This window comes from Saccoglossus kowalevskii, chromosome 18, assembly GCF_978046115.1.
Source record: "Saccoglossus kowalevskii chromosome 18, keSacKowa6.1, whole genome shotgun sequence".
Taxonomy (NCBI): Eukaryota; Metazoa; Hemichordata; class Enteropneusta; family Harrimaniidae; genus Saccoglossus; species Saccoglossus kowalevskii.
The window spans coordinates 31,188,079-31,202,067 of NC_140658.1; positions in this window are offsets into that span (position 1 = coordinate 31,188,079).

A 13,989-nucleotide genomic window follows, 5' to 3' on the forward strand; every position below is an offset into this window, starting at 1 on the left:
CAGCCATCTCTGCATGTTTTCGGTGTGATTATGGAGAGATTGTTTACTTATTTATTTTTTTACGATGCAGGCAGCTATTTTGCACCTCTTTGCGAGTTTTCCCAGATTTTCGGTGTTGGCAAATACGTTGACAACTCCGAAAAGTTCGACTGCCGAGACTTATTTATACGGACGCAACTTAGAATAAAGAATAAACCAATGTGTTGGGGCAAATAAGTCATGTGTATACTCTTGATTCACTCCTTTCAAAGAGTGTGACCTTTCAGTTTTTCTCAACTTTTATTGACACCCATGAACTGGAATAGTTCACATTCAAATTTAAAACTCGACTCAACATCTAGCTATTACACCGAACATTACAACACTTGTGTACATTTTATTATATTTTATATCTTCATATGTTATTGGCATTAAATGCGTCCATGTTTAAGTTTGTGTAATTATTACGAATGCAACGCATTGTCAAGTCAGTAATATATCAATATTCACAGACCCAATACGTTGAGTTTGCGTAATTATTATGAAAGCAATTAGAATGTTGAACTATTCAGAGCCAGTACAATATTGTAAACAAATTTGCCTAAATAGAAAAGCAGCGCACTAAGTAAACGATGTTGAAATATTAAAAGCCAGTACAGAGTTGCGTAATTACAATGCCGTGAGATATAATAACAATTTCACTAGCTCGACACGCGGAGCACAAAAAATAAAAGGTTGCTAAGGTAACGCGCCAGTTCAGCGCGTGACTTGGAGGTCAAACTTCGGCCAACACACACTTGATGTCAGCATCGCCTGAAGCAAGTTTCGCAAAGACGTACGTACTTGAAGTTCATTTGCGCTCCAAAATGATGTCGCAGCATACAATGTATTTTGTAATCCATGATACACCCCGTTTCGACTTTGGCTTGCTTTTGCTTCTTAGTGCATGTTCTTGTTCACGTAAAATGCGATCTCTCACCAATGTATTAAAACACTTTGAATTTATACTTCGTGTGATTATGGTCTACGCGAAACATTAATCTTTGTAAACATTTTCTTAAACTATGCATGATGTATATTCACATAATCATGCGATCATATTTTATATTATGTTGATTTCTATGTCTTTCTGGATCCTTTGTGCTTTCATTTCATTTTCGCGTACATTTCCTTTGTTCTAACTTGTATTTTATTGCCACACGCAAGACTGGTTTGCGCGAAGATTATGATTAGAATGCCACGCGAAAGTCTGATTTGCGCGTATGGGCATATATAAAACTGCGCCTCACCTTTTCCACGCGCAACTAACATACATGACGACTGTGGTCAACTGGCAACTGGTCAATCTATGCATACATTTGCATAAAATGTGATCACCATTCGTTTGATTTCCTACTCTCCCCTAAAGCTGAATAAATAAAACATGGTATGTAAAAAGTGTTATTTTGGCCAGTGAGCACACAAGAAAATTCTTATTATATGTGCAGTGGTATAATATTCTAAATATTTGAGCAACCTGTCTTACAACATGCAGTGGTTTTGCTAAGGTAGGGAAACATAAGTAACAATATGGAGGAAACACGTAAAATATGCATATCCTATCCTTACATCTATTTCGGGGGGCAGGTGAAATGGCTGGAGAACTGCGGTAACATTTACCTGCTTACTGCCCTTAAAAAAACACTGGTCTGGTGCATATACCGTACTAGTATTGAAGTCATGAAATTGTTTACTTTGTCTTTGTGATGTTATAATGATTTCAGAGTGTCTACAATGTCAATAAAATGTTTAAAAGTCTTACTATGAAGACTATAACATTATATGACATTAGTAACATCACAAACGAAGCAATATAACAATGATATTAATATTATACGCACAGACTATTTCATATACACTCTTAAACCAAAAGGCGATGTATTTTATTACCCATGCCTGCCACAAATTAAGTGTGTTAACTAGTTACAAATATTTCATCAAATACAATGTAGTATCATTTATGTGTTTTATAACAGTCTTAATTAATTAAAGACAGTTACGATAACCATGGAGTATTTGATGTGTGGCTACCCTGTGGCTCCTGCAGGAGATAGTTTGCAATTTATTTCATGATACATGTAACAAATTGGTGGATTAAAAAATATACCTGTCAGACAGATTCAATCATTTTTTCCTTCATCTTTTTCCTAAGTTTAAACTTAAAAACAGATTCCCATTTGATATAGTGGCAGCTAAACTTGAGTTCAAAGATATAGCTTAAATACTGCCATAGATTGCCTTTTTGCCATACAATGTTGGAAATCTAACCTCATCAACTGCTATGTAAAGATAATTATTAGACCCATTCTGTTGAGTGGCCATCCTTATCTAATTTCAGTAATAAATATTTCATACTGGCCAAATTGTGTTACCATATACAATCAGAATTCCAAGTTTTTTTAGTCATACAGTGTTGGAAATCCAACCTCATCAACCGGTATGTGGCGAGATAAACTAGGCCACATTTAATTTAGTAGCCATAACTGCCTGGATTTCCAAGAAAAAAAATTCCATACACGTCTGGATTTCCAGATTCTGTTTCTCTATATACAGTTGGAATTCCGGGGTACTTTCCCCATCATACAGTGCTGGAATCCAACCTCATCAACAGGGGGGGTGCAGATATAAACTGGAATGGCCCAATGCGGTAAATATTTCATGCCATATTCAGTTTACCTCTCAAAAATGGCTAGTTACACTGTAACCTCGCTATAACGAACTCTTTTATAACGAACTTCCGGATATAACGAACACACTGTATGTCCCCTGCATATTAATGAGGTAACAGGTTACATTTACCGGCTCTGGCAAATCCGGACATCACTCAGCTGTCACCTACGCTTAATAAATGGTAGTATTCTTTTTACATCATTATTCTTTTGTTTACGATCCTTTAGCATATATTCACACCTTTCTGTTTTCACTTTGGTGCGGTGCGATAGAGGGTTTACGTCTTTTCACCGACGTGTTTGCTTTCAAAAAGGCAGACTATCACACCTCATTGTCAGCGCCATTTCGCACTTTTCGTCGGTATACTTTATCGTGATTTCTGCTTATTGCTGATCCAATCATATTTATGAATTCTGTTTTAAAAGAGGACTCATTTGCCATGGAAAACCACTCTTACTCGAGTTTCTATTCAGTGAACATCGTCTCTTATTGTCAGCGTTATCCAGTTTTATTATGGCTTCTACACCGTCCCGCAAACGGAAAATATTGTCCGTGGAAGATAAACTCTGTATCATCGATCGCCTCAGCCTTGGCGAAAAAGCAACAAACCCGTCGCGTGAATTTGGCATTCCCAAGAGTAGCATATCGACATTTAAAGCAAAGGAAAAGGAGTTGCGAGCTTTTGTTCACAACTGTAGTCAGCAGGAAGGTCTGAAACGAAAGAAAATGCGAACGGCAAATGACGGTGATCTTGATCAGGCAGTTTATTTATGGTTTGAACAATAACGGGCAGCCAACATCCCTGTTTCCGGTCCCATGATTATGGAAAAAGCAATCACGTTATCCAAAGAAATGCATGGTTCTGATTCCAATTTTACTGGTTCTACGGGGTGGCTTTATCGGTGGAAGAATCGACATGGTGTCCGCGCTCTGAAAATTTCCGGTGAAGATAAATCTTGCGATGACACGGCGGCTGCCGAGTTCACTCCAGAACTCTGTGACATTGTCGAGTCAGGAGCATACTGTCCAGATCAAATTTACAATGCCGATGAAACCGGGCTCTTTTTCAAGTGTTTACCCGACAGAACATTAGCTTCGAAAAAAGAGGACAGAGCAACTGGATACAAGCAGTATAAAGACCGTGTAACAATTCTTGTTGGTACGAACGCGTCAGGGGAACACAAACTGCGTCCCCTGTGCATTGGCAAGTTCCAGAACCCACGCTGCATGAAACACGTGAACCGAGAAACTTTACCCCTCAGTTAGTCACAGCAAAAATGCTTGGATGACATCGGAACTTTTCAAGAATTGGTTCCACGAAGAATTTGTTCCATCGGTACGATCATTTCTTCGCCGGCGTGGTTTGGAGCAGAAGACAATTCTATTGCTTGACAATTGTCCCGCCCACCCTGATGTCACTCAACTTTGTACACAAGACGGCAAGATTCGTACAGTTTTTCTTCCGAAAAACACAACAAGTAAAATACAGCCAATGGACGCAGGAATTATTTCTGCACTGAAGAAACGCTACCGCAAAAAACTGCTTCACGAAATCGTTACCCGGGATGTCATAAATTTGCAAGATTATTTGAAAACTTTGGACATCAAAGAAATGATCTACGTCACCGGTGAAGCCTGGAGTGAGGTGATGTCATCAACGGTAAACATTTTCGATGACCACTTGGAAAATGACGATGATTTAGAGTTGGATGAAGACGACGTCCCATTGTCAGAGATCGTCAGAGATTTGCAGCACATCGAAGAGGTCAGTGGCGAAAACCTAGAGGATATTGCCAGAGAGTGGGTAAATATCGACAGTGAATTTCAAGTGAATTCCAGTGATGTTCAAGTGACTTGTTCAATGACGGACAAAGAAATCATTTCAGCAGTACGCGATTCACCCACTGATACGCCGTGTGAAAGTGACATTGACGATTCCCATGACAATCACGAAATTCCTGCGACGATCGATGTTGTTAACGGACTTCAGACAGCACTTGCTTGGTTTGAAGGACAATTAATCGATAGCATTAAAATTTTGCAACTTCGACAATTATTATCGTTTGCACGTAAAGAAAATGCTATTTCCAAGCGGAAACAAACCAAGATCACAAGCTTTTTCAACCAGTGAGGCGACGAACATTTGGTGATCGTGAATATGTTAAATTACTCTAACATTTACATTGAATATTTTTAATATATTTGTAATTGAATTGACGGAATACATGTACAAGCTTTGTAACTTATTTTGATTTATTCGTAACGTGTAACAATGGTAGAATAAAAAGAAACGAAGCAACTAGAATGACTTTATTGTTTTGCATATAAATAGGTGTCGATCCTTGGTGTCAATACGAGCAATGAATAGGTTATTCAGTATAACGAACACTTCAATATAACGAACTAAATAGCTGTCTCCCGACGTGTTCGTTATAACGAGGCTACAGTGTACTAGTTTTTTGGAAAAACCATGTCGTTTATTCGCTGTTCAAAATCAATTCCAACAGATCGTACTTCGACATGGATAATTCACTTCCGCATTGCGTTACCAGAAAGTCTTCGGGAATTTCCGAAGAATTGCGTCAGTACAACACAGCATTCTGATTGGTTAATAATAACTTGACCCATTAGGTCAAAGGATGCTGCTGCAGGCAGTGTTCGAAATTAACGTCGGTCCGTCGGCCTCACGCTGACAGTGGGTGTAAAGGGCCTAGAGCTGTGAAAAACCATCAGTCCTTGTGACTGACCATAAATTTCTATTTAAAAAAACGTTCCATTAATTATTATGATTGTAAGACCAAATATATAATAAATATCGATATTAACTTCAGAATTGTTTCAAAATTGCGTTTTCTTGCACGTTTGATCAACAAATGGCATCACTCATCGACCTGAGTCATAATTCAAGCTCGCCGAATGATCGCGAAATGCGCCGAACATGGGAACTGTAACAAACGATCTGATTGGTTGTAGAATTTGCGCTTACATTTTATGTTCCGCCATCTTTGATTTCCATCGAACACTCTGGTATTGCAGAGTTTCGTCTACATCGAAGTATGTGGCGATATTTAAACTGTCAGGAGCCTGCTGCTAAACGTGTGCAAACTACACAAGAAAGGCGTGACAAACAGCAAGAATACGAATGGTCTAGGCGTAAACCACGCACATTTCAAATTAGCTGGCAGGCGGGGTTCAAAGACTAGTTACTTTTTGATAACAACAACAAGGTGATGTATTGCCGGCCTTGTCGAGGATCCTACGGTCAGCTGTCGGTTAGTAAGATTGTGAAAACGATGCAAAATGCATGTCAGATTCAGAGTCGGCCAGTGATCATGTTTTTTCTGAAGATTTTGATGAGTTTAGTGACGATGAAAGAAATGATGATGACCTCTTTGAGGCTACAGATAATATATCTGATTAATTAGTAAATAAAGGTTTTGCAATTGCAAGCTTGTATTATCCGTTTAGTCATTGTTTGTTAAATATCAGGGCCTACAGTTATCTAGAAGGACCTACAGTTTTAATTTGACATAGGTCCTTAATTTCGAACACTGGCTGCAGGTCAAATCTGCAAATGCATCATGGTGGAAAGTGATTTTCATGGAGAGTTTGCGTACGATCCAACACCTTCGTCAGTGGAGATAATTTTGACTTCGACTGTGTTCCCACAGACTTAAATGTTTTTAATTCCGTAAATTCTGGTAGTACGTAATTAATATTGTAATAAAATGTGCATATTTTTTGTGATCATTTCTGTTTCTTCATTGAAAATCAATGACGATGCAACTAATTTCGTAATGTGATTTTCCCTCAAAGACGTAATCTGTCACATAATTAATCAATATTTGTTGAGGCCCCTGGGTGATAACGTGGTCGAATACGGTATTACTTTTTATTATCTACTATGTCATTTTCCTGTGAAGTTTCGTTATTTTCGCGATTATTTATGAAAAATTTTTGATTTTAGTAACCCTGACTCGATCGTGATGAGTCACTGTCACTGTGAAACTCAGGCCACTCACTAGCGAGTTCTGTTATCATGTTTACCCATGGTTTTGGATTAAAATTATACATTCACCAATCACACGTTTATTTTTTTGACTCCCATGTGCGAAGCACAAAATGGGAGTCTTTGCAGTTAGTGTGTCTGTATGTGTGTATGTGTGTGTGTATGTGTGTCCGACTGTTCCACTGCTATCTCAAGAACCATACATCGGTTTTTGATGAAACTTGGTGCATAGATGCTCTGGGCCAATGCGCAGATTTGATTAGGTTTTGGTAAAAATCCATGCTCGTTAATTACCTAATTTGCATGATAATTAGCTAATTTTTAGCTGTTCTATGACTGTTCCACTGATATCTAAAGAACCACTCATTGGATTTTGATGAAACTTGGTACATAGATGCTCTGAACATATGCGCAGATTTGATTAATATTTGGTAAAAATCTGTGCATATTAATTACCTAATTTGCATGATAATTAGCTATTTTTTAGTGGTTCCATGACTGTTCCACTGATATCTAAACAACCACTCTTTGGATTTTGATGAAACTTGGTACATAGATGCTCTGAACTAATGCTAGGTTTTGATTAGTTTTTGGTAATAATCCGTGGATACTAATTACCTAATTTGCATAATGATTAGTCAATTTTCGGTTTTTCCACTGATATCTCAAGTACTAATCATCACATTTCAATGAAACTTGGTACATAGATGTCATACGACACTGCACAGACCTGATAGTTTTTATGGTAATATCAGTACATATTAATTACCTAATTTGCATAATTAATTAATTTTCAGCATTTGATATAAGTAGTTAGCATTACATTTCAATGAAACTTGGTACTTACATACTCAAGGACTATGCAGAGATTGTTTGTTTTCGATAAATATTTGTGCATATTAATCACCTAATTTGCATAATTAGTTAATTTTCAGCTTTTCCACGGGTATCTCAAGTACTAATCATCGCATTTCAATGAAACTTGGTACATAGATCCTTTAGGACTATGCAGAGACCTGATTAGTTTTAGGGTAAATAATTGTGCATATTAATTACCTAATTTGCATAATTAATTTTCAGCTCTTCTACTGATATCTAAAGTACTAATCACATTTCAATGAATCTAGAATTATGCAGACCCAATTAGTTTCCGGTAAATATTTGTGCATATTAATCACCTAATTTGCATAATTAACCAACTTTCACACTGATATCTCAGGTACTACAGTATACATCACATATCAATGATTGTACATGGATGCTGTAGGACAATAGACAGACCTGAATAATTGTGGGTTAAAATCTGTACATATTAATTACCTAATTTGCATAATTAACCAATTTTAAGCTTTCACACTGATATCTAAAGTACCGTAAAAACTCCAAAATTTCGACCGGTTTTAAATAATTTGTGTTAGAAATGTGACGTGTTTTTAGAGTCAAAATTAAGGTGCATTTTCGGACGATCGAATTTTTCAGAATAGAAATCAGCAAATGAAAAAATGGGGATGATAGACAGTGTGCTTCATTAGTTTTTAAAAAATGCAATGTCCGTCAATTGACGTAAACTTCCTCATGTTTCACGGTAAAAGCAAAGGTCGTGGCCGAGTTGTAACTCAAAATCTAAACAAAGTCATCAATCAGTATTATGACAAGCAAAACAAAACATCAAGACGCAGAGAAGAGGTCAGCACAAAACTAATAGGTCAAAAGACAAAGCTGTCTCGCACTACCTAGGAAAACTTGCGAATGTTCGAAGTACAGGTACCCATTGGACAAAAGATACATGGAAGTTTAGCAAACTATCTCCCCGACCCAGTGCAATGTATCCGGTTAGAATCAAAGCTCACGTGTCCCTTATTTGAGGGACCAAATTCTGCCGTAAATTCGCCCTTGGATAAATAAAATGGGATTTAAGAAAATAAAATGGGACTTTTAAGGTGTATTTTGGCGTCATTTTTCGGACATTTCAATCAATCCTGCCGGCTAAAATAGAGTAAGTTTTACCGTAGTCATTGACGTCTGTCTATTCAAGAGTACACGTGTATGATTTTTATCGTGACTAGCGTGAGCAGGTAAGCTTCCTTTCGAGAATGAGCTGTTATCACTGTGAACAATGTTAAATTATTCTTCAGATGACCAGTTTATTTTTTAAAAACAACTAATTTTTGTATTTAAAAAAAATCATGCCGTTTTCGCATCAAAATCCAAGCCAAAATATTGTACTACAATATCAATCTCTTCCGCATTGCGTTCAATAACATTAACATATTTAAATAAGCTATGGTAATTTGAACACGTTGGCATCATCCAGCTTTTTGATTGGTTAATTAGCGATTTGACCTAAGAGAACATGGCGGATATCCTACAGCATCAAACGTTTATACGAGACCGGAATCATTCGCTTACGATGAAACTAAGTTGACTTTTATTTGTATTTCATAACCATTCAACAAATTTATTTTATGTACATTATTATAATCACTACTGAGTACAGTAATAATCAACAATTCAGAAACGCAGCATGCCGAGATTTTTGTGTTCGTTTTTATTTGAAACTTCGTTTATTTAGAATATATTTTCGTTACCAATAAAATAAAAATCTCTCAGTCAATCAGAAACCCGGATTCATGCCTTCGAGGAAGGTCCCGTTTGAACGCTTACATCGGTTTTTTTTTCGTTTGGGGGAAAACTAAAACTGGTCGCAATTTTCGAATAAGAACGAGTCGGCAATTTTTAGTGGAGTTGAAAATTTGGAGGTAAATAAAACACCGAAACCCGGCAAATAAATAGGCGCTCGAATTTTTAGAGGGGTCGAAATTTTGGAGTTTTCACGGTGCTAATTATTCCATTTCAATGAAACTTAGTACAAAGATGCTCTAGGACAATGTACAAACCTAATTAGTTTGGGGTAAAAATCTGTTCATATTAATTCCCTAATAAGCATAATAATTCATAATTTTTTGGTTCTAATCACATTTCAATTAAACTTGGAGACATAGATTTTCTGTTACATTGCGCAGACCTCATTAGTTTTACACTCAAATCTGGTCATATTAATTTTCTGATTTGCATAATTAGTTTTCAGCTAAGTAATTTCGAATTATATTTAATGTGTCTCCAATACTCTCAGCACATGGGAGTTCTTTCTAAGCTTTCTTTGATTTGGATATGTTTTTATCATGTGGAACGATTCTCCTGTTTACCATACGAGAAAGTATGTCGTTCGCAGACACTTCACCGTAGTGAATCATCACATCAGTTACATACAAATACGACTGAGATTATTAAAATAATTTAATTCATATTTTATGTCGGACCTATTTATGTTTTATATTATTAATATTTAAGGTAGAGATGCAGTTTATTTGTGAATTTCAATCAAAAATAGTTTTTTTCGTTTTTTATATAGATTTTTATCTAAAGAACATTCTGTGAAAATTTGACCAATGAATTCTTATTGGAACACTGTTAAAATTGCTGTTTATTTTCTGGTTAAAAATAAAAAAACACTCACACGTGGCAATGTTTATGTCCAATTGCCTAATTTGCATGAGTAACCAAATAACTGGACCTTTGATTGACAATATGCAAATCGAGATTGTACGGGTCATAGTTCATTCAATTCACGCGCATGTGCAATTATTCTCAAATCAGTTCTCGCTCGCTAGCAAACCAAACATTATATTTCCTCAGCGTTTTTTCCTAATTTTTATCATTACATTATGCGTGGTGTGAAAAGAAAGAGAGGTAGAAAGAAGATTCAAATGATTTCTATGTCGGAAGAGGCAAAAGCTACACTGAAGGCATCAGCCCACCGAACAAAAAACAAAATCGATGTGAGCGTCCAAACATGGCTTTCCCTGACGGCATGAATCCGAGTTTCTGATTGGCTGAGAGATTTTATTTTTAAATAATTGTTCTCAAAAAATAAACTGAGCATGTGAAGAATAATTTAACATTGTTTACAGTGATAACAGCTCATTGTCGAAACGAAGCTTACCCATTCACGCTAGTCACAATAAACATCATACTCTTGAATAGGCGTCAATGACTACGGTAAAACTTAGACTCTATTTTAGGCATCAGGAATGATTGAAATGTCCGAAAATGACGCCAAAATACACCTTAAAAGTCCCATTTTATTGTTTTTCTAAATCTCATCCCGAATTTACGACAGAATCTGGTCCCTCAAATAAGGGACACGTGAGCTTTGATTCTAACCGGATATATTGCACTGGGCCGGGGAGATACAAACTTTTGTGTATCTTTTGTCCAATGGGTACTGTACTTCGATCATTCGCAAGTTTTGCTAGGTGGTGCGAGACAGCTTTGTTTGCAACCGGACGAACTCCGTTTAATTCAATGAAGCAAACAACTGACAATGCTAAAATAAATTGCAGAGGTACGCTAAAATTAATTGAAAACAACCAAATAATTTCAATGAAAAATAAATCACAGAGAGAGGTAACTTGATACATTACGGTAACAACTCTCTTGACGCGCTGACCGCTTCTCCGCGTCTGATGTTTTTTTTTCCTTGTCATAAATAATACTTACTGATTGATGATTTTGTTTTGATTTTTGAGTTTTTTAGCCTGCAGCTCGGCCACGACCTTTGCTTTTTCTGTGAAAAATGGGTAAGTTTACGTCAATTTGACGGACATTCCATTTTTTTTAAACTAGCGAAGCACACTGTTTTGCACTCCTATTTTTTTCATTTGCCGATTTCTATTCAGAAAAATTCGACCGCTCGAAAATGCACCTTAATTTTGCACTCTTAAAACATGTCAGATTTCCAACACTTTAAAACTTTTATGTTAGGAGCTGGAGCTCTCTTCTTGCAGGCGACCGTCGCCGGTAGTACAACAGCATGTTTTGTACGTACATCCGTGCGCTGATTGTCTGCGACTGTCTTAGAAAATCCCTGAATAAGACGTTGCCAAAATCGGAAAAAATAAAAAAATGCCTCCCTAAAAATCGAACAGAATTCAAATATTTCTTTTAACAAATATGTTGCAGTGGGAAAAATGGGATTGGAAACGATGAACAAAACTTCTGTGCCTCGCGTTTCGATTCTAGGATTACGCGATTATTCGCTTCCTGGAGTTGGTTCTCAATACTACATAAAAATCATCAAGGATAACTAATTTAATATCCCACTTTGTACTCTTCTTTGTACTTGTAGATTTGTTATTGACAATACATCGAAGAGAAGCCATGATGTTTTGATCGTGATAAAAGGTCACCTTCCTAGGACCGCCCCCTGTTTAATAATTCATGAGATTACGTTATATTTACTGGGCATTGCCACGTGTTTTTACCGACTCCATCAAAACATCTGATTTATAAATTCAAGAGCAGTTGTTCTGGTCCAACGATTTTACATAAAATGTCTATGTCTATACGTTAACTTTCAATTTCAATAGTCTAGAAAGTATGACAAAGTATGACAAAGCAGTAATTCCCGGTTTAACGCGCAAATATGCAAATTAGCCTTTTTCTCGTCTTCTATTTTTGGTGAATTCTTGGGTTTTAAATTAAAATAGCTGATAGACGCTTTGGCCATTTGCCTCGAAATTTTCACAGATTATTGACAAGGTGTTCCCCCTTCAAAATGCGTCCGGACTGTTTATTACGGTGAGTGGAACAAAAATAACAAGTCCGCAATTAACATGGATATATAAATTATGCAAAAATAGAAAAGAGTGAACTTTGAGGTCATGCTGTGCGACTTTGAAAGCCGTTAGAGAGATGAGTGGACGCATTTGAATTAGTAGTATACCAAGGTATCCAGTGATGTAATTTTACCCACAAACGGACTTGAAGTTTTTAAGCTAATTTTTTTTAAACCACTTTTGTCCAAAAAAGCATATTTTTGACCCAAAATCAAAAACGCATTCTGGATATTTAAAATAAAGACAAGTTTTACAAAGTTTGTATAATAAGCTTTCAGAAAATATATGACATGTTGGATATATAATACCATCTTCATTGTCTAATTACTCAATTAAAAAGCAAGCCAAATAAACTGCATTTCTACCTTAAACACTGGAAGTGGCCATTTTAAACCCTTTCTAAGCATTCTGAATTTTTTTAGCAGCATTCTTGATATTTGGGCTAACTTATTTTATGAATGGTCTCTGAAAAAATGGCTGAAAACCAAATTTTCATTTTTGAGATTATACATTTAGCATGTATGTGACCAAAGCTTCTTTGAAAAAATTAACCTGTATATTATCAGCGCGTACATATACCAGGGTTCTGCCCACCCTGATTTTAGTGCTAATGATTATTCTTGAGGTAATTAATATTCAATTTTGTTAACTACTTTAATTTCAAATATTTCAATGTAAAATTATTCTGCTTAAATAAAAATGAAGAATAGATACATCTGTGCACTTCACTTTCACAATTACATCTAAAATACGTTTAGTGTGCGAAACTCGAGCCAACCCAGAGGTCCAAGACCACCTATTCTTATGCAGGGTCAGTAACCTCATTCAACAGCTAGTCAGAGTGCGTTATTATTTTTAAAATATACTGATTACTATCCAAACACAACTTTCACACAAGTATTGAAAGAAACAGAATTGGTCATTCCGGCAGTTTAAAAAACATGCAATGCTTGAAAATAAACGGATAAAAATTCAGAACTGTTTATCATTAATTAAAATCATCTGAACGTATTTTTTCGTGAATTATGAGATTGGTGGTGCTATTCCATCTGCTGCATAGATGTTGACATCTTGTGTAGCGTGGCAGTCGTACGGTCGATTGCAAACAAGGTTTAGTAGGGTTTTCCACGGTTGGAAAATTAAACAGGGTACAACTTAAGACAGGATGACCTTTGGCCAAGTAGGTGTGGCACATATGACCTTTGACTACTCTGAAATACTTTATTTTTGCTGGAATAAATTTTCGGTGAAAAGGCTTTTTAGGCGTTTTTTATGGAATTTATTTTCACTGTTTTTGGATAAGTTTAATGTGCAATATAGAAAAAAAAAGTATATTCGCTGGATTTTATTTTCACGAAATCATCCCTTCAGCGAAAATAATGTGTGTAATTGTTAAGATAAGGTTCAGGGGTGGATAACAAGAGACGAACTGGTGTACACTATAACAGATGACTTTATTGAAACTCCTGCCGTGATGTGTCAAAACACCCACTTATATACACAAGTTTACATTCCTTGCATTTTGGTGGAAAGTGACTTTGGCCTTGTACATGATTGGGTAATAGGGAAACGAGCTGATAGGTAAATAACTATTAATGAGGTTGTTTTATTGGC